The 24874-nt window shown below is 42.5% G+C and overlaps 1 protein-coding gene across 1 annotated transcript in view; it reads left to right on the top strand.

Annotated features, from left to right (window-relative positions):
• The window catches only part of PCSK2 (proprotein convertase subtilisin/kexin type 2), a 369694-nt gene that overhangs the window by 27310 nt on the left and 317510 nt on the right, over nucleotides 1–24874 (top strand). The gene's annotated exons all lie outside the window — the stretch shown is intronic.

Here is a 24874-nt window from a genome sequence, read left to right as displayed (position 1 = left end):
TATTTATTGCCTCTCTCTCTCCTTAGAACGCTTATCAAGTTCCTGAAGAAGTGAGTTTTCGCGAAACATGTAGAGCCCAGGAGCTTATATTGAATGTTATTATCTATTTAAGTCATACGTGTTCTATATGGCATGATTTCTGACATTTATAGTCCATATTTGAGAGGTTTAGTTGCTATTGTAATTAGTTTGCAGTATTTTAAATATTTTTTATTGTTATGTATCAATTGTTAATAAAATATTATTGCCTATTTTTCTATAATTGATGACTGGAAAGTCAATTTTTTCAACTGTGGGTGTTTGCAGGGTGACAGGGTTGCTTAAAACATTTTTTTGTTACTGTTATTATAATTTTATTTTCTTTCTAACATTTTATTTTTATTTAACTTTATTGCTTTTATAAGGAGATTAACAAGCCTCCTACATGATAGCATTGGGCAGGTGACAGGTCCCCTTTCGCCTCTGCCCTCTACTGTAGCTAACCAAGCCCAGACTGCACTTGATTATCTGCTTCCCCAAATACAGCAGCTGGTGATGCTCAGAGCTGAACACTTTTGGTTTCATACACAGCAGAGGAAATTGGGGAATGGATGTTCCATGATCTCCTCCTCCTTGCCAGCCTAAACACATTTGTTCCTGGTGGGGGGGGGGGGGTTAATGGCACTTTGCTGTATAGCTGCTCAGATCACTTTTATACTAAAGCTGCTAGCCGGCTGAGGAATACAGAAGCAAGCCCATGACCACAGCTGCAAGCTTGTTTTAAAACTTTCAGACCATAGAGAGGAAGTAGTTAAAAAAAATGTTAACAAACTGACAAATGTAAAGCTATTCCTTACTCTATCCACATAAAAAAAAAAAACTTTTGGCTCTAGATGCACTTTAAGTTGGCCATAGACTTGGGAAGGCAGTCATTTGTGCATATGCATCTATCCAACAACAGGCATCACCCAAGCTGTCTTTGCAGCTCATCCTAAAAGTTTTTGTAAACTGAAGATAATGATGAAAAGAGGATAATGATGAAAGTATTGGGAAATATATACACTATATTGTCAAAAGTATTGGGACACCTGCCTTTACACCCACATGAACTTTAACGGCATCCCAGTCTTATGCCCCATACACACGGTCGGACTTTGTTCGGACATTCCGACAACAAAATCCTAGGATTTTTTCCGACGGATGTTGGCTCAAACTTGTTTTGCGTACACACGGTCGCACAAAGTTGTCGGAATTTCCGATCGCCAACAACGCGGTGACGTCAACCACGTACGACGAGACTAGAAAAGGCCAGTTCAGAACCAAGCGCGGCACCCTTTGGGCTCCTTTTGCTAATCTCGTGTTAGTAAAAGTTTGGTGAGAGACGATTCGCGCTTTTTCAGACTCGTGGCTTTCAGATCGTTTTCTGCTGTTCAGTTTGTGCTTGTGGGTTTGTATCTGCTCTTCAGTGCGTGCAAGCAAGTTCCGTGTGACTTTAAGTAGTCATTGTGTTCTTGTTCGTTCGTTACTGTTTTTCAGGTAGCTCTTCACAGGCCTTGCTGTTTTTCAGTGCGTTCTGTTACTTCGTTCTGAGCAGCCGACCGTTTTCCAGCCATGTTTCGTATACGTACTCCTCGTAGAGTTCGTGCTGCGCGGGGGCTTGGTGTTGGGGTCCTGACCTTGACACAAGTCCAGTCCATGTACAGGGTGGGGAGGAGTTCATGGACCAAGAATTGGTTGCTTCAGCGTGACCAGTTCTCTCATATGCCTTTGCTCCGTGAGATCCGTGAGAATAATCCTGATGATTTCAGGAACTTTCTCAGGATGACGGACCCCGTATTTCACCGTTTGTTGGCTTCGCTGCCCCCCTATATCAGCAGGCAGGATACCTGCATGAGGCAAGCCATCACTCCGGAGCAGAGGCTCGTCGCTACCCTGCGGTACTTGGAGACAGGGAGAAGCCTGCAGGACCTCAAGTTCTCGACAGGCATCTCCCCCCAGGCTCTGGGTATCATTATCCCGGAGACCTGTTCTGCCATCATCCAGGTCCTGCAGAAGGAGTATATTAAGGTAAGATTTTTATCCTTTAATATCACATTTTATTGTATTTAATGTTTGCTAAGATATTGTATTTCTTTCCTCATTCCCTAATTACCATGATTGGAATATGCTGTGAATGTCCCCTTTGTCCTCATTCATTGATTTTTATGTAATTATTTTTTTACTCCTTCATACAGATTGGCCTTCACTTACCTCCCCAACATGCTCTCCTGCCCCTATATTCACCTCATGTAGTCACTTAACAATGTATTTTATCAGCTCCATAGTAGTGCTTTACCCCAAACACCCCCTAAATGTTTAGAAATGTGATTTGTGCTTTAAATTCAGGCAGAGTGCCAGAGGGTTTTTTTTGTGGTGTCCCCAAATCATTTTTCTAAACCCTCCCTCCCCCCAACTGCTAAGTCAGCTGATCCCAATTCTCTATCTATCCTCAATCATCTATCTGCTGACTTTGCCAAACCCATACACACTACACCCATCTCTTTTGTGGTCAGATTTATGGATGAATTCCCCAAAGCATGTAGTGCAAGGGCCTGCCTGTATACTTTCCAATGGTAGTGTTTAAAGTTTTTGTATTCTATTATTATCTTGATAGGTAATATCATAATGTCCAAATGTCCTCAAATGTGTACAGTGTGTATTTATATCTTTGTATTATGACACTTCTTACCTGTCCAGTGGGCTGCCAATAGTGTAACTAAGGAGGGGCTGTTCCAAGTAATACCCTGTATTTAGACATTCATCTCTCAATGAAGTGAAGAGGGTTACCTGTCCAAGATTCCACCCCCCCCATAATGTTAGAAATGGCCCATGGGGGGGGGGGGATATGATAGGTGTACCTTATACTTTGGTGTTAATTTTCCCTTAATAAATGCTATCTGGAGGTTGGCCAAGAATGTTTGTGCCTAATCTGCTTGCCATGTTTATGTGCAAAAATAGTAATTTATTTTTGGTTTCCTCAACAGTTTCCTTCCACGCCACAGGAACGGCAGACTGTGGCCTCCTACTTTGCCCAGCGGTGGGACTTTCCTAACTGCGGAGGGGCAATTGATGGGAAACACGTCCACATCGTCCCACCACCCAACTCAGGGTCATACTATTTCAACTATAAGGGGTTCAATAGTATTGTGATGTTGGCGGTGGTGTCGGCTAATTACGGTATCTTGTATGTGGACGTGGGGAAGAATGGCCGGATGTCCGATGGTGGAGTCATCGCCCAGACGGAGTTCTACAGGCGTCTCCAGAATGGCAGCTTGAACTTGCCACCTCCAGAGGACAATGTGGAAGGACTCCCATTCGTCTTCGTTGCGGATGAAGCATTTGCGCTGGGGGACCATCTTATGCGGCCATTCCCGATGAGAACCCTCACCCTGGAACAGAGGGTTTTTAATTACCAGCTGGCCAGAGCCAGAAGAGTGGTGGAGAACACATTTGGAATCATGGCCAGCCCGTTCCGCCTATTTCTGACACCCATCCATATGACGGAATATAAACTTAATCATCTAATCCTGGCGTGCTGTGTTTTCCATAACTTTTTACGCCAACTTTCTGCCAACTATGCTGGCTCAGTTGGTCCTGAGGCCGAAAATCGACATGATACAACCCTGACGGCGCTTGAAAGTGGCCGTCCTGGCTTGCCCTCCCTGAGTGCCCGTGATGTCCGGTTAAGATACCTTGAGTTCTTTGCGGGTAGGGGGGCCATCAATATGCCAGACAATTTGTGAAGCATTTATCAAATTAAAAAAAAAAAAAAATCTTTGGTGACTGTGACAGACTCACCCAGGACAGAGGCTATTGGAGGGGACTGAATGCAAGCCTCTTGCCCACCGATTATGGGCCCTAGCATTTGGGGGAATGGTGCTCTCAGTGAGCTGTATGCCTGGGGACCCTGGGGTTGGTGTTACTTTGGATTCAGCGCCATGTCCCCCCAAAACACACAGACTCTGGGAACCCTTTATATGCCATATTAGAATGATAAGACTGAATTATACTGTTGGGACACATCCTGTGAGGAGATGCTGGTGTCATCAACTCCAACTACCTGTGTTTATGTTAATTGAGTGAGCTGATCACATTAGCCACCAGCACTGGCTAGGAGATGAACTGTTGATGACTAGGCTGAGGAGGGGGGAGATTGTTGTTTGTATTGTTAATTGTAATTAGCTCCAGCTATTGTGTTTATACTACTGTGTGAAGCTCGGTGCCCACAAGTCTGTTATCTGGTCTGGGTAAATGTTTTAGTAAATTAGCTCATGTTAATTAGGTTAGCTTTGAGTCAGCCTGCTGTATAAATGTGTGTGAGATCTCAAATAAAGAGTTAGTCCTGATGTACTCCAAGACTGGTGTTGTCTAGTTCTTGGGGGTTCCTATAGCCAGATCCATTGGACTCGTGTTCCAGAACTTAGGAAGCGGTATACTGACGGAAGCATTCAAGCGGAGTGTGGCACGTTCCATGACAGTGACATTTACTGCTTGTGTTTGTTTTAGCTGACCCTGACAGCAATGTGTGGAATCCTGAAAATGGCGTGATTGTGTAACCTTATACAAAGCACTGTTGGCTGTTATTTACTAAAGGCGTATACACTTTTTATACTACAAGTGCACTTGAAACTGCACTGAAACTGCACTTGTAGTGCAAAGAGGATTTGCCCTTAGGAAATAACCACCATTTTCTCAAAAAACAGCAATTACATCACCACAAAGGTGTTGTAGCGTTGAGACAATAATCCACACATTCTTGATTAACAAACTTTTTAATACCTGCACAATCACATGTGCATTTAGAAAAGGTTTTTAAAACAAACCAACATGTTTGTTGTATAACAATTTTTGGGGTGGCATTATCAAAAATAGAAATGTCCATTTATGATAAAACAGGCCTGTGTAAAACCAACAAGAAACACAAAAAACTTGAACTTACAAAGTTCACATATGGTAAAACTTGAAGGCAATATCAGACATGAGTATTTAGGAACTGTGTTTGATATTGCGTTCAGATGGGGTGAAGTCACCCCTTGAAGAGCCAAATTTGGAAGATGCACACCAATTTACGAATGTCAACATGTGCTAGCTGCCATCACGGGGGATCAAGGGACGTGTTTTGGGGGAGAAATCCCTTCCTCACCGCTACTTTATTATTGAGGAAGGGGTTGCACCCCCAAAATCTGTCCATTGATCTCCTGTGATGGCAGATAGCACATGTTGGCACACTGTGTGCATCCTCCAAATTTGGCTTTTTCGAAACATCGCTCAAAAATTTAAAAGATTGTAGCACACAAAAAAGAAAGTGATTTTGTGGGGTTTTAAATTCGCCCCAAAACATCAATGATGTTATTATTTTTTTGAATCATATCATTGATTTTTTTCTTGAGTTTTTCCAATTCTAAATTACACCCCATGATCTCCCCAATCAGGATCTGGGCACTTTCTGATGTGAAAGGATCTCGATCCATAACATCACGATCACCTAAAAAGAGAGAAATCAAACAAAAACAGGTATCAAAAATCTGCCAGCATCCATCTCTTACCTTAGTCTGTGGTCGCAGACACTCACCTGTTGTGGTGCCAATTTCCACCATATCTTCTTCCTCCTCCTGCTCAGCTTGTGTTTGGGGTATTTCCCCTTCTTCCAGAGGTGGGGGGTCTCTGGTCTCCTCGGATTAGGGGTGTCCTCCGAGTCTTTTCTCCCCTATGTAAAACAAAAATGGTATAATTAGCACACAGATATTTGATAGCAGAACTATAAATAGGAAACATTGCTTGGAAGTGGGGTACAATTGTCAATTTTAGCAGAGTTCCAAGATGTAGCTTTTTTAGTGTCCTTTGTCAACCTGCAATACTTTACCTGTTTGGTACAAGCTTCACAGATGGAGACCCCCCTATAGTATACACTGGAGCACCTGTGTGCCCCCCTAATAAAATGGTGTTCTTGTGTCCCACACTAGTGCTCCAGTGTCCAGATGTGAAAACAGCTGCTGAGTGTCCTCTCCTTACACAGAATCTAGTTTGCATTTCATTCTAGTAACAAAGCCATCTACACAACCAAATATTTTGCATCCAAGTAGGCCCTAAAAAATGTAGGAAAGTGCATATGGCCTAAACAATGGTGTTTTAGAGGCCGAAATAAAAATGTTTGATACGAACAAATAATGAGCCCATGAACATTAAAATTGACATTTTAAACTGTACAACAATTAAGAAAAGCATATGGAGCAGCACGAACGTAATAAAGACAAAAAGAATAGGAACACAGCACAACTACTTACTTTTTTGTAGCACTCTCCGGATCTTTCTGTACTGCTCGGGCTCTCTTAATTTCAGGTCTGACCACCGCTTCCTGAGCTGATCTTTCGATCGTCGTACCCTGAAATTCCGGGGCAGACTTTTGACCACTTTCGCAATGATCTTGGCCTTTCTGATATTGGGGTTGGGGTAAGGTCCATACTTTCCATCATAGTCGGCCTTTTTCAGGATGTCCACCATCTCCAACATCTCCCCAAAGGACATATTTGTGGCCTTAAATCTTCTCCTTCTGGATCGGGACGTGTCCGGATCCGGGCTTTCCTCCTCCTCGTTCCTATAGTTAGCACGCACCTGCTGTGTATCCGCCATGTGCTCTTCCCCCACTGCGCAGAACGAAAAGGGGCGGGGAATAGACTAGAAAGAACGTCAGGGGCGGGCGGAGTTACACGCATGCGCAGTGTGTATAAAGCGTACCACACGTGCGTATTACGTACGATCTGTGAGCGGAGGAAGGAGCATTGGAGGCGCCGATCGTAAGAACGAAGGTAAGAGACATTCTTGTGCCTATACTGCTTCTACATTGAGGCCTATATTGTAACAAGATTAGTATAGTTTGGCCTGACATAAGGGTTTGTCTTGTGTTGTGTCTTGCAGTGAAAATGGATATCTTTCAAGATAGTGACTTCATGGCAATATTCATTGACATGTTCAGGGAGCTGCCTTGTCTGTGGGAGATCAACCACCCACATTATAGGAACCAAACAAAGAGGAAGGCAGCGCTGGATCAATTGTTGGAAATTGTGAAGCAGGTGATCCCCACGGCAGACATCACATATTTGAAGATCCTAATTGGAGGAGCACATATGTAAGGGAGCGCCAGAAAGTCCAGGATTCGCAGAGATCCGGAGCAGCAGATGACATCTATGTCCCCAGGATGTGGTACTATGACAGGCTGCATTTTCTGGCAGGCCAGACTGAACCCAGGTCATCACTCTCCAGTCTTCCTTCCACTCTTCCTTCCCCCCCCAGCTGAGGCTTCTGACGCCCAACCTGGGCCTTCCAGGCAGCAACATGTGGAGGAGCCCAGATTGAGCCAGGTATAGCATTCCTCTAAATATTTCTGCTTGTCCAATCAATGATGTTAACTAGATGTTAGTTTGGAGTACTAATTTCTGATTGTGATTGATGATGCAAAAACTAAAACCATGTCCCTTTTTCATACACAGGGAAGTCTCAGCCAGGAGGTGGCCGGGCCGAGCCGGCTGCCTGATCTGCAGGTCCCTCCCCTACACCTGGAAAGAGAAAGTGGCAGGAGGAGGAGTGCCCTAGAGGAGGCTACCATAGGCCTCTTTTGGAGGGCTACAGAGGCCCTGGGAGCACCACACACCGTGGAGGAGGACTTCGCTGCCATCATTGCCTCTAAAATGCAGAGGATGGAGGAGGGACACCAACTCATGTGTGAGTCGTTAATATTGGAGGCTCTTAATAAGGGGATGAGGGCCCAAATTACATCTGATACACACCTTTGTGAACTCACACATGGTCCTCCTCCTCCTCCTGCAGGTCCTCCTCCTCCTCCTTCTCCTCCAGGTCCTCCTAGTCCTCCTCCTCCTCCAGGTCCTACTCCTCCTCCTGCCACATCTCCAACAGCAGAGCCACAGCCAGGAATGAAGCGTGGATGGAAGACCAGAAAGTGAGGACCCTGGATCCAGTCTGGTCGGCCAAAAGATGCAGCCTCTTGTGGTACCACAGCCTGGGGACATCGATGTCATCTGCTGCTTTCCGGATCTCTGGGACTTCTGGACCAGACTGCCCTCCCTTACATATGGACTCCTCAGGCCACCAATTTCGATGTTCAAGAATTTATGTCTGCCCTGGGGGTCCCGGGCTTCGCTAATTTCTCCTGTTTATCCAGCGTTGCCTCCCTCTTTGTTTGGTTCTGAGCCCTTAATAAAGGATTTTTGGTTTGAATTATACTTGCCTATGTGTGTTTTACTTCAAAAAGGACAGTTTGTTTGTGAGGATTCAGGTACATTTCAAAAATACAATGTGAAATTAACAAGGGACACCAACAACAAACAATCTCCTTGAGATTAAATAATAAAAGATATCAATGGTGTTGTGGTAACTTGACACAAAAAACACACACAAAAATAGTCTGGAGTAAAATTAAAAATAGCATTAAACAAAGATCAGCCTTTGAAAAAATACAAACACAAAATCGAAAAGAAAAATGGCTTTAAATCAAAAGAAAAAAAAAAAGTTTGTGAGAAGTGTGTGTGAATATGAGCAGCAAAACTACTTAATTCTTGTCACATTATAAAGAAGAAGAGAGTGCGCTGTATTAAACCATTTTTAACATTGCAGCGTGACGAAAGTGCTGTATACATTGCGAACGCTAATTTTACCAGACTGAGCTGTTCCGTGTCGGAATTTCTTCTGAGCATGCGTGGCACTTTGTGCGTCGGAACAGGCCACACACGGTCGGAACTGACGCGATCGGATTTTGTTGTCGGAAAATTTTATATCCTGCTCTCAAACTTTGTGTGTCGGAAAATCCGATGGAAAATGTCCGATGGAGCCCACACACGGTCGGAATTTCCGACAACACGCTCCGATCGGACATTTTCCTTTGGAAAATCCGACCGTGTGTACGGGGCATTAGTCTGTAGGGTTCAATATTGAGTTGGCCCACCCTTTGCAGCTATAACAGCTTCAACTCTTTTGGGAAGGCTGTCTACAAGATCTAAGAGTGTGTCTATGGGAATGTTTGGCCATTATTCCAGAAGTGCATTTGTGAGGCACTGATGTTGGACGAGAAGGCCTGGCTCGGAGTCTCCGCTCAAATTCATCCCAAAGGTTTTTTGGCGGTTTGAGGTCAGGACTCTGTGCAGGCCAGTCAAGTTCCTCCACCGCAAACTCACTCATCCATGTCTCGATGGACCTTGCTTTGTGCACTGGTCTAAATCATTTGGTGGAGGGGGAATTATGGTGTGGGGTTGTTCTTCAGGGGATAGACATGGCCCCTTATTTCCAGTGAAGGGAACTCTTAAGGCGTCAGCATACCAAGACATTTTGAACAATTTCATGCTCCCAACTTTGTGGGAAAAGTTTAGGGATGGCCCCTTCTTGTTCCAACATGACTACACAAAGGGAGGCATCCCAATACCTTTGACAATATAGTGTATATAAATGTATTCTATAACTTTTATCCAAATACTAGCTCCCCAACAGCAGCCAGCCTACTCATCTGCAGCACTCACTGACTTCAGACTAACTGCTAGATTGGATGAGTGTCAATGTATGTCTTTACATGTACTGTACAGAGAAGCCATTCACCCTCCAGCTACAGAATGGTACAGAGCCTACACATTCTGTCTAGTAGTTTAGTGCACAGAATTGACAAGTTCCATCTCCTTAAATAAATTTATGACTTAGCCTTGGGGGAAAGATCATTTTAAATAGCCGAAAAAGTACAAGGTGTATAAACTGGAGGAGCAGTTATTCCAAATCAATATGCAATATTATTCATAAAAACATGTTCAGAGATGTGAAAAGTTGTGTCCCTTGGCAGAGATGTTCTGACACTTAGTTGTTGCAGAAGATGATTAAAGATATTAAGTGCTGGTTGAGGGTCAGGTTATAATTTCATTATCCACTGGGCCAATTCTCACATAAATGTGGTGTTTCATTTCTAAACTACTGTAGTCATTTGGCAGGGAAAATCCTACCCAGATATTTGAATTTTTCCACTAGCTTAGCTCTGCTGGCCGTGTTGTGTAATTTGGTCCCCCCCCCCCCCAAATATTTAGCTCCTCATCGCATCTTGACTAAATCACCATCATTCCACAACCATTAAACAGAGTTGATTTACTAAAAGAGTAGGGAATTTTCACTTTATTAAATTTAGTGCACATGGTGAAGCTATGATTTATTGGAAAGCCCAATTACATGCAAGGAAAAAAAAGTGCATTTTTCATTAGAATTTCTATTATAATTCCCCTTTCTTCATGTCTGCCAGAATTTTTCAGGCGCTACAGCGCTAAAAATAGTGCCTGTATAGCTCCTGAAAAAAGCGGCTCCATTCACTCCCGTGGCTCAGTGTGAAAGCCGTCTCAAATCTATTACATAATATCTTTTTTAATATACTTTCTATATTATTTTCAGTGCTAGAAAAAAACATTTAGGCCTCATGCACACAGGCTGTTAAAATAACGTTATGAAAACGCCAGTATCTTTACAGTGATTTTTTTTTAACTTTTTTCAGTTTTTTTCATTGTTTTTACAATAGCGTTTTTTAGCGTTTTTGAGCATTTTTTAGCATTTTTGAGCGTTTTTTTTCTTTTTCAAATTTTTTTTTTTTCAATGGACCAAAACGTCAAAAAACGGTGAATTACGTTTTTGAGCGTTTTTGAGTGTTTATCAGCGTTAGAGCGTTTTTACAGCTGAAAAACGTCTCTCAGAACCCACTGGTCCTGTGTTTTTTTTACAGCTTAAAAACGCCTATGCCATTTGCAGCTCAAAAATGCCTAGGTGGGCATGAAGCCATAGACTAACATAGACAGGCCTTTTTAAGCTGAAAAAAAGCTCAAAAAAGCAGCTGTAAAAACGTCTGTGTGCATGAGGCCTTAATTGTTCTATAATCATATAAGTATAGATTGCGGCCAGCAGGTGATAGCTTAAATAGATAGCAAGTAGTTTTCAACAGCTGAAGCCTCAGATAGCTGTTGTGCTAAAAAAAAACCTGAACAAAGCAGTCCATAGATGAATCATAATGTGTAAAAAAAAATCCTGATCACTTCCCCGGAGTAGTACAGTGTTACTATGTTAACACTGTATTGCTCTGGTCACAGTGTGTAAAAAAATAAAATGTAAAAAAAAGAAAAACAATCGAATAAAAAATTTAAAAAATATTAATTAGTACCATACCAGTTATATGATGACACTGTACTGCACTGGTGACAGTATGTAAAAAAAAAAATTGTGAAAATTAAAAAAAAAAAATGTTATACTTCCTTCATTTTCCAAAAAAGTGACAAAAAAAAATTACAACTTCAAAAAACTTGCCATGCCTCTTACTAAATACCTTGGACTGTCTACTAAAAAAGGTAATTTGGGGGATATTTGTACTGTCCATGGCATCAGGAAATGATATAGGCTGTCAGCGATCCATGATTGATCAATTTTCGGATATACAGTGGGTATAAAATATAATCGCCTCCCCTCTTTAAAATAATGACATTTTTTTGCTTTGCAGCCTGAAATGAAGACAGACACAATTTTTGTTTTACCCAGCTGTATTTACTCAGTGCAACTTATAACATCCACGTGAGAGATAAAACACCAACATATCAGAGAAAAATAAAAAAATTCAAAAACATAATCACTGAGTTGGTAAAAGGACCCCCCTTGTGTCGGTATTTTGTTGAACCACCTTTTGCTTTAATTACAGCCTTAAGTCTGTTGGGATATGTCTCTACTAACGTTGCACATCTAGATTTTGCAGTATTTGCCCACTTTGCTTTGCAGAACTGCTAAAGTTCAGTTAAATTTGATGGTGACCATTTGTGGACCGCAGTCTTCAAGTCATTCCACAGATTTTCAATGGGGTTTACATCTGGGCTCTGACTAAGCCATGCAAGGACATTCACCTTTTTTCTCCTTCAATCAGTGTGTGGTCATTTTTCCTGTGTTCTTTGTGTTATTGTCATGTTGGAAGGTAAACCTACTGCCCACTGACAACTTTCTGGCAGAGGGCAGCACATATTCCTCAAGAATTTTACGGTATTTTGCCCCATCCATTTTTCCTTCTATCCTGACAAGTGCTCCAGTCCCTGCTGCAGAGAAACACCCCCATATCAGGATATTACCACATCCATGCTTTACTGTAGGAATGGTGTTATTTGGATGGTAAGCTGTATTGGATTTCTGCCAGACATATTGTTTGGTGTTGAGGCCAAATAATGCAATTATAATCTCATCTGACCAAAACACCTTTTTCCATGTTGCCTTAGAATCTTCCAGGTGCATTTTGGCAAAGCTTAGTCGTAACTGCATGTGGCCTTTCTTGAGGAGTGTTTTTCTTGCTACCCTCCCATACAAGCCACATTTGTGGATAATTTGTGATATTGTTGTCACATGCACACAATGGCCACTCTTTGTCATAAATTCCTGCAACTGCTTCAGAGTTGCTGTAGGTGTCTTGGTAGCCTCTCTGACCAGTTTCCTCCTGGCTCTTTCATCCAGTTTGGAGTGACGTCCTGATCCAGGGAGGGTCTATGTTGTACCAAATACCTTTAACTCTTTATTAATAGACTTCACTTTGTTTCTAGGCATTGATAAAGCCTTTGACATTTTTTTGTATCCATCTCCTGACTTGTGCCTGTCCACAACTTTATCCCAGAGATCTTTTGACAGTGCCTTACCACCCATAGTTGATTGTTTGTTTCAGTTGCACTACCAGGGACAGAAATGCTCCAGGGAAGCTCTTTTCATGCTGAGTTAATCAAAATGACCACAGCTGATCACAGTTGAAAGTCAAATGGCTTTGTGTGCCATTGACAATGTGATTAGCTACACCTGATTGAGTTTACAAGTCATGGGAGAGGGGTGATACTTTTTCCAACTCAGTGATTCTGTTTTTGATTGTTTTGATTTTTTTTTATGACATGTTGGTGTTATATCTTTCACTTGAATGTTATAAGTTGCACGGAGTAAATACAGCTGGACAACACAAAAACTATGTCTGACTTCATTTCAGGCTGCAAAGCAACAAAATGTGATTATTTTAGGGGGATGATTCTTTTCTATACTCACTACATTACGATAGATATATATATATATATATATATATATATATATATATATATATATATATATATACCATAGTTTGTGGACTTTCCTAGAAACTAAATAATAAACACAGATTTGGGTTATTTTTACCAAAAAAATTAGCAGAATACAGTTTGGTCCAAATTTATGAAGAAGAATTATTTATTTGCAAAATGTTATAACTGAAACTAAGAGAAATGTTGCTTTTTTTAAAATTTTTGGTCTTTTTTCATTTATTTAGAAAAAAAATTAAAAAAAACAGTGGTGATTAAATACCACCACAAGAAAGCTCTATTTGTGCTAAAAAAAATAATACAAATTTCATATGAGTACAGTGTTGCACAATTGGCATTCAAAGTGTGACAGCGCTGAAAGTTGAAAATTGGCCTGGGCAGAAAGGGGTGAAAATACCCGCTATTGAAGTGGTTAAAAGTAAACAAACAGCTAACTAAACAGTTTAAATACATATGTGTCTTGACCATTTGCATTTCTACATTCCAGACAAAGCAAAACATTCTGGTCAGGCCTGTGATTGGACAGAGGAGAAATGACAGCTTAGTGATGAGGTCTCCTCCAATAAGCAAAGTCTATTTGTTAGGTTTTAAAGGATTGCCCAACCTATTGGCTTATGGAGTTGCCTCTTCCTTTCCCAGTCAGAATACTGAAGAGCAGGAAATAGCTGGAGGCTATTATAAATATACTTTTAGATACAGTTTAAAATACATTTAAGCATTAAATAAATTCAACAAATTCATACTGGATTAAATAGGAGTCTTTTATATCTGCCTTCACTTGCTTTTCAAGATTAGGCAAGCAGTGCTGGGCATCTGAGCTGAGAGCAAACACATTTTCTCCGTACAATAATGAAAAAAATGTACAAAATTGCACCTACTCAAGTGAAACCTTATCAGGAGCAGGTGATCAGATAAAAATAAGCCCTCATGTTTTTTATCGGAAAAAGGCTAAAAATGGTGTAAAGTGTGAATGATTTTCAGTAAACCTCTTAAGTTAAGATTAGGGATGTAACACAAGAATGCTTTGTGGATACTGCTCTATCAGCTGCATGAAGGAAAGCCTTTTTCTTGATGAAATAAAGTCTTTCAGAAAAACAGGAGACACAGACAGGGACTGCTAATAGATGTTACCAGTCAACTATATACAGGGTGATCTAAAGTTTACATAATCTAAGTCAGGGGTAGTCAACCTCGGCCCTCCAGCTGTGTTGAAACTACAAGTCCCATGAGACACTGCAAGACCCTGACAATCACAGGCATGACTCCTAGAGGAAGAGGGAAGATGGGATTTGTAGTTTCACCACAGCTGGAGGACCGAGGTTGCCTACCCCTGATCTAAGCCCTTAGATTGGAGGGCTACACCAAAGGTGTTCTATTGGGTTAAGGTCAGGACTCTGTACAGGCCAATAAAGTTCTTCCACCCCAAACTCACTCACCCATGTCTCGATGGACCTTGCTTTGTGCACTGGTCAAAATCATTTGGTGGAGGGGGGATTACGGTGTGGGGTTGTTTTTCAGGGGTTGGGCTTGTCCCCTTAGTTCCAGTGAAGGGAACTCTTAAGGCATCAGCATGCCAAGACATTTTGGATGATTTCATGCTCCCAACTTTGTGGGAACAGTTTGGAGATGGCCCCTTCCTGTTCCAACCTGACTGCGCACCAGTGCACAAAGCAAGGTTCATAAAGACATGGACGAGCGAGTTTGGGGTGGAGGAACTTGACTGGCTTGCACAGAGTCCTAACCTCAACCCAACAGAACATCTTTGGGATGAATTAAAGTGGAGAATGTGAGCCAGGCATTATCGTCCAACATCAGTGCCTGACCTCACAAATGCGCTTCTGGAAGAATGGTCAAACATTCCTATAGACACACTCCTAAACCTCGTGGACAGCCTTCCCAGAAGAGTTGAAACTGTTATAGCTGCAGAGGGTAGGCCAACTCAATATTGAACCCTAAGGATTAAGACTGGGATGCCATTAATGTGCATGTAATAGTAGGCTTCCCAATACTTTTGACAATATATTGTATCTTTCATTTTGTTAAAAAAAAGATTCTACATGAACAATGTGCAAAGAAAGTTGCAAGTGGATGGTGCCTTAAAGTATATCCAAAACAATTTTTTTTATTTGGCCAGAATAGGGAATGGTTGAAACCCCGCCATTTTTTCAAGGGTGATTGCACCTTTGCTTTCTTTAGACAAAACATAAAGTGAAAGGAAATCTCTCCAAAGTGAATGAAAATTTTCCAAGGGTTAAGTAAATCCCCAGTTAGCAAGATGTCACCAGCTTAAGTGTCCCCATTGAAAGATCGCCCCTCTATTTCTGTTTTTATTACATCTTAAAAGGTTGGATTTTCCATCACTGGCAGTGGTCACAAGGGCAAATAGAGAGGACAAATAGAGCTTTCTTTTGGTGGTATTTAGTCACTGCTGGGTTTTTTATTTTTTACAAAAAAAAAAAAGACCAAAAATTTTAAAACAATTTTTTTTTACTTAATTTCTGTCAGTAAATTTTTGTAACTAGGTAATTTTTCTCCTTCACTGATGTAGACTGATGAGGCGGCACTGATGGGCACTGACAGGCTGAACTGGTGGGTATTGATGAGATGGCACTAATGAGGAGGCACTAATATGCCGCACTTATGGGCACTGTTAAGTGGCACTGATATGTGTCACTGATGAGCACTGATAGGCAGCAGTGATGGCACTGTTAGGGGGCACTGATGGGCACTAATAGGCAGCACTGGTGGGCACTGATAGGCGACACTGGTGGGCACTGATAGGCAGCACGGATAGGCAATACTGATCGGCATTGATGGGTGGCACTGATGGGCAACACTGATGGGTATTGATCAACAGCAGTGATGGGCATTGATGGGCAGCACTGACTGGCATCACTAATGGGCACTGATTGGTGGAACTTGCGGTCCATGGTGGGCACTGATTGCTGCCACTGGTGGGCACTGATTGCTGGCACTGGTGGGCACTGATTGGTGACACAGTTGGCGCTATATTGTAATCAGGGCACTGATGATCAGTACCCTGATTACATGTGTAGACGTCCCCCTGCATGGAGATGCCGCTGATCAGCTTTTCTCGCCACACACTCTACCAGTGTGAGGCGAGGAGCGACGATTACTGGCATCTCGGTGTTCACATGTGACCGGGTGTGATTGGACACAGCCAATCACATGGTTAAAGAGCCACGGAAGTGGCTCTTTACAGATATCGGGGTTGCGCCGTGTCCTAGCAACTTGGCGCGGCTGCGATTGCCGCGCTGCGCGCCCCAGCAGGCACGCGAGAGCGGCCGCTCTGGGACGCCGTCATATGGCAACTAGTTAAGGAATCTATTGAACTATTTATATTTCCTATTATTGATTACCAGAAGGAATGTAGACACTGGAGATTAAGAAATTACATTTTACAGTACAGTATATGCATTCCATTTGGCATTATCTGTTGAAAACAAAGGCTATAGGCATTTCTTAATTGACTTGTGAGGTTGCTCATTAAGCAGAAGTATTGATCAGTACTGGAGAAAAGAGAGTAAAGAGGAGGTTAGACACTAGGATAGAAGATTATCGTGTGAATTAAATTATTCTGAAAGGTACAGTATATATGAGCTAAGATAGCATAGGTGATATTTCTTTGTAAAAGTTTTTTCAAATGAAATTAAACTCACTAGAATGTCAAAGAAAGAAGTAAGGGTGGCACTTCAATGATGTCACTGTGCTTATTCAAGTCAAACAATCCACAATGTTACATCCTGACTGTCATTCCACCCCACTCCAATGCATTTCTTCTCTCTATGAAAAATCTGTAAGAAGAAAACGTGTTGGAGAGGGGTGCTAAGAAGATGTAACAATCTGGATTGTGTGACCTGAACAAATTGGTTTGCGGCCCTTTCTTTTTTATTGGACACATGGCTTGCCAAGCCGCGATGCCCTCCTGATTGGGCACCCGGGGGTATAAATGCTTTGGAGGGACAAGCATACTTTAGAAGACAAGCTTGCCAAAGCCCTCCCCTTGGCCTCAGCAATTGTAATTTTAATAATTTAATAAGACTGCATGGCTTAGATCAGGGGTCTCCAAACTTTCTAAGCAAAGGACAAGTTTATTGTCCTTCAGACTTTAGGAGGGTGGGCTGTGGCCAGTGGGAGTAGAAATAGTTCTGGCTTCAGTGGGAGTAAACAATGTATCTTTGTTTATAGGGGTACGAATATTGTCCCATAAGTGGTGTCAGTGGAAGAAATAGTGTCTGATTGCTGTTATATATATATAGACAAGCAAAGGCAAAGGGCCATATCCATCCCCGAGCCAGAGTTTGGAGGCTTAGATCAATGGAAGTCCATTATAAGGTTTAATTGGCTTCAACAGCAGCTCCTGACATCATCAAAGACCACACATATAATTCAGTATATGTCATGCACAAAAGGCGGTCAGACTTGGCTAGGAAATGGATGGAGACTGTTAACATGCTACAAACTAGAGGAGACAGTCAAAGACAGGGGGAGATGATAGATGAGACTGCAAGAGATCAATGCTCTTATAGCTCCATTACAAATCAATTCTTCCACACCAACTGCTGATTGGGGGTGGGGTCTAACAACTAGCAACACAACTAGCAACACAAGAAATGCCAATTGGCCATAGGTGGGGCACCAGGAACTTAGATGATTTGAAGCCCCTACGTTCTAATACAGAGTCAGCAAAACCTGTATTGTAGGTTGAATTCTGATATAACAGCCCTGCTTACATATTGCTATGAGGATGAGTAATCATCGCGTTTAAAGATGGCAGTAAACAAATTCAGGTATCTCATGCATTTTCCCACCACCGCTTCAGAGTTGAACTGTAGATTCACAATTTAGTTCAGACATCTTACAGGCTGCAATGGCTCTGAACAGACTACCTAGTACAAAGCAGACAATTCACAAACATCTATGGCAGGGATCATCAAACTACGGCCCTCCAGCTGTTGCAGAACTACACATCCCATGAGTCATTGTAAAACTCTGACATTCACAGACATGACTAGGCATGATGGGAATTGTAGTTCCTGAACAACTGGAGGGCCATAGTTTGAAGACCCATGATCTATGGCATGAAGTCTTATTTCATTTATTGTTACAAAGTCTGGAAGGTACTAAGCCTTTTATCTAAAGTTCATTTATCCTTTAAAGAAATATACCAGTCAAGATGACTGGGTAGAGTTCAGCTGAGTTCAACCACAAGGAATAACAAGGACGTTCTCAAGAAGCAAATAAGGCGTTGTGGCTTTATCAACTTTGGACAGAAAAGCATTATTTATCATTATTTACTGCAGAAAAGCAGTATTTATCAAGTTATCAAGTTATCTTCATTATCTTCAGTTCTTGTGGTAGTATATTTTACATAAGTATATTTTAAAATGTTTCTCTTAATGTATCAGTTGCTATATTTCTTTTTTTTTTGAATATTCTATATTTTATTTTAAACAATTTTTTTTACAAATAAACAAACATAATTCATTTGCAATTTGCATGCGTATCACAAAATATATCATCACATAGTTCAGTTCTATTTTCAGCAGATATATAGAGTCTTGAAATTCATATTTCTTATTTTTATTGTTATAACATTTGTTTTTACCTAAGCGTCCTACCTATAAACTGATAAAGAGAGAAAATAAAAAATGTCCCCTATTCTCCCTCCGCTAGTGCACAGCCATATTCCCTAGAGCAGACAAAGAGGGACGATTGTGTTGATTTTTTATTAAATTTCTCCTCTTTAACTTGCATAATTGTGATACCTTTTTCCATAGCATGTATGTCAGCTATTTTTTTAAGCCACAAAGAGATCGAGGAAGGTGATTCCTGCTTTCATAAGGCTGGAACACAAGCCTTTGCTGCCTTCAAAAGATGAATAATCATTGAGTTTCAGTATTTTCGCTTTGAAAGATCTGAAAGATGAAGAAGGTATCTAGCAGGATCAGATCCCAGATCATGATCAGTTAGCTGTCCTATGATATCTCGCACTTTAGACCAGAAATCCTTTAGTTTCCGACCGGACCAGAAAATATAGAGTATATTACCCTCTGCCTCTCCACAACGCCAGCAAATATTCGTCTTTTCCGGATAAATTTTCTTCAACAATGATGGAACTTTGTACCACCGTGTAAGAATTTTGTAGCACAGCTCTTGATATTTACTATCCGTTAAGGAGTAATAGGCAAAGTATAGAATATGACTCCACTCTGGAGGAATTTTGGAACAGAGCCCTCAAGCGGATCTGTTAACAATTTATATACCTCGGATACCCCATAGGCAGGGGGTGTTTTTCTATCAAACATAGATTTTCCAAGGGTGTGTTTGACCGGTCTGATCTCTCCCCGCAAAGAAGAGAGCTAAGAAAATGAGTAAACTGTTGCATCCACCACGGATCCAGTGGCAAACTAAACATTGACTGTATTTCCGCCCTAGTCTTCAGCCTAGATTCTTCAGGGTAGTCGCCTAGACGAAATTTACCTTGTTTCAGAGTTTGTTTAAAATGGCTATCTGTATAGCCTGGGGGGAATGCCGAATTTCCCAAAACTGGGTAGAGCCGAGTAATTTCCCCATCTGTCTTTGAAAAAAGATGGCTTTGTTGAACTACTCTCAGGGTTGCCCCTATGAGGGGGTGATGTCTTAAGGTTCCCAGTACTCTTAATCGTAACCATGGCGCACCTTGAAGTGGGATCTCAGTGCAGGATTGTTCAATCGCTACCCAGGCTTTATGCCCCCCATCTCTACACCAAGCTAGTACCCTAGCAAGGTGCACTGCCTTTGTAATATCAGATCGGATCTGGAAAAGCCATACCTCCCTGGGTTTTGGGCATAGCCAAGTAGTGGTAAGATAGACGTGGGTGCTTTTTTGCCCAGATAAATCTAATGAAAACACTACGTAATGATTTCAAAAAAGACCCTGGAATCGCTATTGGTAGAGTCTGAAAGAGATACAATAACCTTGGTAGGATATTCATTTTAAGAATAGCATTCCTGCCTATCCATGTGTAGGGACCTTTATTCCATCTTTCCAGATCGGCGGAAAGTTCCAGCAGTAGCGGTTTGACCCCTAGATATGTCAGATATGAAGGTGGCCATAAGAAAGAAAGAGAAGATTGAAGAGCTTGCACACGTGCAGGGGCCAAAGTAATGTTAAGTAGTTCTGATTTTTTAACCACTTAAGGACCGCCTAACGCCGATTTACGTCGGCAAGGCGGCACGGGCAGGCAAAATCACGTACATGTACGTGATTTGCCTCTCGCGGGTGGGGGGTCCGATCGGACCCCCCCCGGTGCCCGAAGCGGTCCCGTTCTGTTCCCCGGCGATCCGAGATGAGGGGGAGGCCATCCGTTCGTGGCCCCCCCCTCGCGATCGCCGCCGGCCAATGGGAACACTCCTTTGCTGCTGTATGCTAAACAGCAGCAAAGGAAATGATGTCATCTCCCCTCGGCTCGGTAGTTTCCATTCCAGCGCCGAGGGGAGAAGACATCAATGTGAGTGCACAACACACACACACACAGTAGAACATGCCAGGCATACAAAACACCCCGATCCCCCCCCCGATCCCCCCCCAATCACCCCCCCCCCCCCTGTCACAAACTGACACCAGCAGGTTTTTTTTTTTTTTTTTCTGATTACTGCATAGTGTCAGTTTGTGACAGTTACAGTGTTGGGACAGTGAGTATTACCCCCCTTTAGGTCTAGGATACCCCCCTAACCCCCCCTAATAAAGTTTTAACCCCTTGATCACCCCCCATCGCCAGTGTCGCTAAGCGATCATTTTTCTGATCGCTGTATTAGTGTCACTGGTGACGCTAGTTAGTGAGGTAAATATTTAGGTTCGCCGTCAGCGTTTTATAGCGACAGGGACCCCCATATACTATCTAATAAATGTTTTAACCCCTTGATTGCCCCCTAGTTAACCCTTTCACCACTGATCACCGTATAACCGTTACGGGTGACGCAGGTTAGTTCGTTTATTTTTTATAGTGTCAGGGCACCCGCCGTTTATTACCGAATAAAGGTTTAGCCCCCTGATCGCCCGGCGGTGATATGCGTCGCCCCAGGCAGCGTCAGATTAGCGCCAGTACCGCTAACACCCACGCACGCAGCATGCGCCTCCCTTAGTGGTATAGTATCTGATCGGATCAATATCTGATCCGATCAGATCTATACTGGCGTCCCCAGCAGTTTAGGGTTCCCAAAAACACAGTGTTAGCGGGATCAGCCCAGATACCCGCTAGCACCTGCGTTTTGCCCCTCCGCCCAGCCCACCCAAGTGCAGTATCGATCGATCACTGTCACTTACAAAACACTAAACGCATAACTGCAGCGTTCGCAGAGTCAGGCCTGATCCCTACGATCGCTAACAGTTTTTTTGGTAGCATTTTGGTGAACTGGCAAGCAAGCACCAGGCAGCGTCAGGTTAGCGCCAGTAGCGCTAACACCCACGCACGCACCGTACACCTCCCTTAGTGGTATAGTATCTGATCGGATCAATATCTGATCCGATCAGATCTATACTAGCGTCCCCAGCAGTTTAGGGTTCCCAAAAACGCAGTGTTAGCGGGATCAGCCCAGATACCTGCTAGCACCTGCGTTGTGCCCCTCCGCCCGGCCCAGCCCAGCCCACCCAAGTGCAGTATCGATCGATCACTGTCACTTACAAGGCACTAAACGCATAACTGCAGCGTTCGCAGAGTCAGGCCTGATCCCTGCGATCGCTAACAGTTTTTTTGGTAGCATTTTGGTGAACTAGCAAGCACCGGCCCCAGGCAGCGTCAGGTTAGCGCCAGTACCACTAACACCCACGCACGCAGCATACGCCTCCTTTAGTGGTATAGTATCTGAACGGATCAATATCTGATCTGATCAGATCTATACTAGCGTCCCCAGCAGTTTAGGGTTCCCAAAAACGCAGTGTTAGCGGGATCAGCCCAGATACCTGCTAGCACCTGCGTTTTGCCCCTCCGCCCGGCCCAGCCCAGCCCACCCAAGTGCAGTATCGATCGATCACTGACACTTACAAAACACTAAACGCATAACTGCAGCGTTCGCAGAGTCAGACCTGATCCCTGCGATCGCTAACAGTTTTTTTGGAAGCTTTTTATTGAACTGGCAAGCACCAGCGGCCTAGTATACCCCGGCCGTAGTCAAACCAGCGCTGCAGTAACACTTGGTGACGTGGCGAGTCCCATAAGTGCAGTTCAAGCTGGTGAGGTGGCAAGCACAAGTAGTGTCCCGCTGCCACCAAAAAGACAAACACAGGCCCGTCGTGTCCATAGTGCCCTTCCTGCTGCATTCGCCAATCCTAATTGGGAACCCACCGCTTCTGCAGCACCCGTACTTCCCCCATTCACATCCCCAACCAAATGCAGTCGGCTGCATGAGAGGCATTTTTATGTGCTCCCGAGTACCCCTACCCAACGAACCCCCCCAAAAAAGATGTTGTGTCTGCAGCAAGCGCGGATATAGGCGTGACACCCGCTATTATTGTCCCTCCTGTCCTGACAATCCTGGTCTTTGCATTGGTGAATGTTTTGAACGCTACCATACACTAGTTGAGTATTAGCGTAGGGTACAGCATTGCACAGACTAGGCACACTTTCACAGGGTCTCCCAAGATGCCATCGCATTTTGAGAGACCCGAACCTGGAACCGGTTACCGTTATAAAAGTTAGTTACAAAAAAAGTGTAAAAAAAAAAATATATATATATAAAATAAAAAAAAAAAGTTGTCGTTTTATTGTTCTCTCTCTCTATTCTCTCTCTCTATTGTTCTGCTCTTTTTTTACTGTATTCTATTCTGCAGTGTTTTATTGTTATTGTTATTGTTATTATGTTTTATCATGTTTGTTTTTCAGGTATGTAATTATTTATACTTTACTGTTTACTGTGCTTTATTGTTAACCATTTTTTTGTCTTCAGGTACGCCATTCACAACTTTGAGTGGTTATACCAGAATGATGCCTGCAGGTTTAGGTATCATCTTGGTATCATTCTTTTCAGCCAGCGGTCGGCTTTCATGTAAAAGCAATCCTAGCGGCTAATTAGCCTCTAGACTGCCTTTACAAGCCGTGGGAGGGAATGCCCCCCCCCCCCCACCGTCTTCCGTGTTTTTCTCTGGCTCTCCTGTCTCAACAGGGAACCTGAGAATGCAGCCGGTGATTCAGCCAGCTGACCATAGAGCTGATCAGAGACAAGAGTGGCTCCAAACATCTCTATGGCCTAAGAAACCGGAAGCTACGAGCATTTTATGACTTAGATTTCGCCGGATGTAAATAGCGCCATTGGGAAATTGGGGAAGCATTTTATCACACCAATCTTGGTGTGGTCAGATGCTTTGAAGGCAGAGGAGAGATCTAGGGTCTAATAGACCCCAATTTTTTCAAAAAAGAGTACCTGTCACTACCTATTGCTATCATAGGGGATATTTACATTCCCCGAGATAACAATAAAAATGATTTAAAAAAAAAAAAAAATGAAAGGAACAGTTTAAAAATAAGATAAAAAAGCAAAAAAATAATAAAGAAAAAAAAAAAAAAAAAAAAGCACCCCTGTCGCCCCCTGCTCTTGCGCTAAGGCGAACGCAAGCAGCGGTCTGTCGTCAAATGTAAACAGCAATTGCACCATGCATGTGAGGTATCGCCGCGAAGGTCAGATCGAGGGCAGTAATTTTTGCAGTAGACCTCCTCTGCAAATCTAAAGTGGTAACCTGTAAAGGCTTTTAAAGGCTTTTAAAAATGTATTTATTTTGTTGCCACTGCACGTTTGTGCGCAATTGTAAAGCATGTCATGTTTGGTATCCATGTACTCGGTCTAAGATCATCTTTTTTATTTCATCAAACATTTGGGCAATATAGTGTGTTTTAGTGCATTAAAATTTAAAAAAGTGTGTTTTTTCCCCAAAAAATGCGTTTGAAAAATCGCTGCGCAAATACTGTGTGAAAAAAAAAAATGAAACACCCACCATTTTAATCTGTAGGGCATTTGCTTTAAAAAAATATATAATGTTTGGGGGTTCAAAGTAATTTTCTTGCAAAAAAAAAAAACTTTTTCATGTAAAAAATAAGTGTCAGAAAGGGCTTTGTCTTCAAGTGGTTAGAAGAGTGGGTGATGTGTGACATAAGCTTCTAAATGTTGTGCATAAAATGCCAGGACAGTTCAAAACCCCCCCCAAATGACCCCATTTTGGAAAGTAGACACCCCAAGCTATTTGCTGAGAGGCATGTCGAGTCCATGGAATATTTTATATTGCGACACAAGTTGCGGGAAAGAGACAAATTTTTTTTTTTTTTTTTTGCATAAAGTTGTCACTAAATGATATATTGCTCAAACATGCCATGGGAATATGTGAAATTACACCCCAAAATACATTCTGCTGCTTCTCCTGAGTACGGGGATACCACATGTGTGAGACTTTTTGGGAGCCTAGCCGTGTACGGGACCCCGAAAACCAAGCACCGCCTTCAGGCTTTCTAAGGGCGTGAATTTTTGATTTCACTCTTCACTGCCTATCACAGTTTCGGAGGCCATGGAATGCCCAGGTGGCACAAAACCCCCCCAAATGACCCCATTTTGGAAAGTAGACATTCCAAGCTATTTGCTGAGAGGTATAGTGAGTATTTTGCAGACCTCACTTTTTGTCACAAAGTTTTGAAATTTGAAAAAAGAAAAAAAAAAAAAGTTTTTTCTTGTCTTTCTTCATTTTCAAAAACAAATGAGAGCTG

This window comes from Aquarana catesbeiana, linkage group LG04 (assembly GCF_042186555.1).
Source record: "Aquarana catesbeiana isolate 2022-GZ linkage group LG04, ASM4218655v1, whole genome shotgun sequence".
In the NCBI taxonomy this organism is placed as follows: domain Eukaryota; kingdom Metazoa; phylum Chordata; class Amphibia; order Anura; family Ranidae; genus Aquarana; species Aquarana catesbeiana.
Note: the sequence above shows the minus strand (reverse complement) of the source record. Positions and strands in the feature narration are given on the sequence as shown.